At 32.8% G+C, this 2,500-nt stretch overlaps 1 protein-coding gene across 4 annotated transcripts in view; it reads left to right on the top strand.

Moving 5' to 3' along the window:
- Nucleotides 1–2,500, top strand: part of LOC122263233 (transient receptor potential cation channel subfamily A member 1) — a 19,229-nt gene that overhangs the window by 1,462 nt on the left and 15,267 nt on the right. The window contains exon 2 of one of the 4 annotated variants that reach the window (XM_086539093.1): nucleotides 181–236. The exons of 2 other annotated variants lie outside the window; for them this stretch is intronic. The gene's annotated coding sequence lies outside the window, so the exon portion shown is untranslated. Of the gene's footprint in view, nucleotides 1–180; nucleotides 288–2,500 lie in introns of all 4 variants that reach the window. One more of the 4 variants, XM_086539094.1, reaches the window with a different exon arrangement.

Below are 2,500 nucleotides of genomic sequence, written 5' to 3'. Positions count from 1 at the left end.
TTACTACTGCTACCATTATTGTCATTATTAATATTGTTATGGATGCTATAGCAGTAGTAATAGGAGTAGGAATAATGTTAATTACAAGATCCAAATCCACCATCATCAAAACAAAAGTTACAGTAATGACAACAGGTAATGAAATTATATGTTAATAATGATCACGATTTCCTCATCCAGGAGTGACCTTCCGCCGTTATTAACCTGGGACACCCTCAGGCAAACCGACCACCGAAGTAAGCGCTCTTTCTTGACACAAGTGGTTCCTTGCATCTCAAAAGGATGAGGTAACATAGGTTATCCTCACCCCAGTTCTAGTCTCTCTTTGTTATGAGGATAGGATAAGAGTTGTTTTTTTTTTCTAAGAAATTGTTGAAACATACTTGGAAATCTCACTGAACTGACCTGGGCTATACATTTTAGGTCTGGGAGACACTTGTTTAATTGAATCTTAATGAATTAAATGGAATGATGATAGTGACATTATTGATATTGAAAAATGAAATAATGATTATGGTGACCATAATAATAACAATAACCATGATAATGATAGTAAATAATGACAATAACGACAATAAGAATAGTAAATAAGAGCAATAAATCATGAGGATGATAAGTAAACAGCAGTTATGATGAAATAATGATAATTCTATCAGAACAATTCCTCAAATTTTGATATATCGGTTCCTTCATGGAGTGATCATGATAACAACAGTTATGATAATGATACAGTGCTAATTATAATGGTTTCATTAATAGCGATAATGATGAAATAGATCATGGTGATAGCATTAACATTAAATGTGATAGAGGTCACAATTATAATGCATATTAGAATAACGATGATAATGATAGGAAATGAATAACAATGATCATAGTAATTAAATACTAATGATAGTAATAATGATAATGTCGATGACATTAATATTTCAGTAGTTAAAACAGCATTAATGATTTTGATAATGAAAACACTATTAACCTCAACAAGAAAGACAATAATATACCATTATTATTATTATTTTCCTCTCAGTAATAATAATCATCTTTATATTCATTAGGTTACATCTGCATAGAGTTACTAATTGAATTGTTCAGCATTTCCTAGTTTATATCCCACGGGACGCAATTTCATAGTCTATGACGTTTGAAAAATATATAAACTGGTCTCATTCCAGTGCCTGCTTTACAACTGGCATGACGTCACCTCCACTTTATCTTATCGAGAGCTCTGTGGCAGTGTCGTTGTTGTCTTGTTGTTGTAAAGATGACATTGATGCTAATATTGATGAAAGGTAGTAAAGATAGCAATGCTTTGTTGGTAATGATAATAGCAAGGAATAAAATAATGACAGAGATGATTATTATCATAAGGATGAGAATTACTGTTAATTACAAAAAATATATAATGATAATGAGGAGAGAGAGAGAGAGAGAGTAATAGATGTTGTAGTAGCAATGATGGGATTAATGCTGATATTGTTCATGATAACTACGATTATGATGATAATTACTGTGGCAGTGATATTGATTATAATTATTATTGTTATAACCATTATTGAATGTCAGTATTATTACATTTGTCTGCAGTTATTGTTCATATTTTAACTACCTTTATTACGGCAACAAAAATATTAATGATATTGATAATGGTAATCAAGATGATAATAGTAACTGTGATAATAACTGATGGTAATGATAATAACAATGCAAATGAAACTAGTTATATGTAATCATATAGAGAAATAGATGATTTATGACAATGCTAATAGTAATGACAATAGGGGTGATAACAATAATGATGGTGGTGATTATCATAATGATAAACATCTACTAATGATAACGATACTGATCATAATCATATAATTATTGATCAGCATAGCTCTTGTAATGATAAAGACAACAATAGTAATAATCAGTGATAAGGACAACGATTATAGAAATAACAGATGTTTATACGTATATATATATATATATATATATATATATATATATATATATATATATACATACATATATATGTGTGTGCGTGTGTGTGTGTGTTTATATGTATATATATATAGAGAGAGAGTGAGAGTGAGCGAGTGAGTGAGAGAGAGAGAGAGAGAGAGAGAGAGAGAGAGAGAGAGAGAGAGAGAGAGAGAGAGAGAGAGAGAGAGAGTGAGAGAGAGAGAGTGAGTGAGTGAGAGAGAGAGAGAGAGAGAGAGAGAGAGAGAGAGAGAGAGAGAGAGAGAGAGAGAGAGAGAGAGAGAGAGAGAGAGAGAGAGAGAGAGAGAGAGAGAGGGGAGAAAGAAAGAGAGAGAGAGGGGGGGGGGGAGCATGTTATGTATGTAAACCCAAAGGAAACGTAAAGAGGCCGACGACGGCAAGTGTGAGTCACAGGTGCCAGACTGATTGCACAGTGTGACCCTCTCAGGCGCCGCTACGAAGGGAAGGAAGTCTTCGTGTTACTTACCATGAATGTAATTATAAATGTAACGTTACGACAGATGATATGCTGTGA

The sequence above is a fragment of the Penaeus japonicus genome, unplaced genomic scaffold (genome assembly GCF_977035675.1).
Source record: "Penaeus japonicus unplaced genomic scaffold, GWHDUDI00000001_assembly GWHDUDI00000008, whole genome shotgun sequence".
In the NCBI taxonomy this organism is placed as follows: Eukaryota; Metazoa; Arthropoda; class Malacostraca; order Decapoda; family Penaeidae; genus Penaeus; species Penaeus japonicus.
This window is presented reverse-complemented; position numbering and strand designations above follow the sequence as displayed.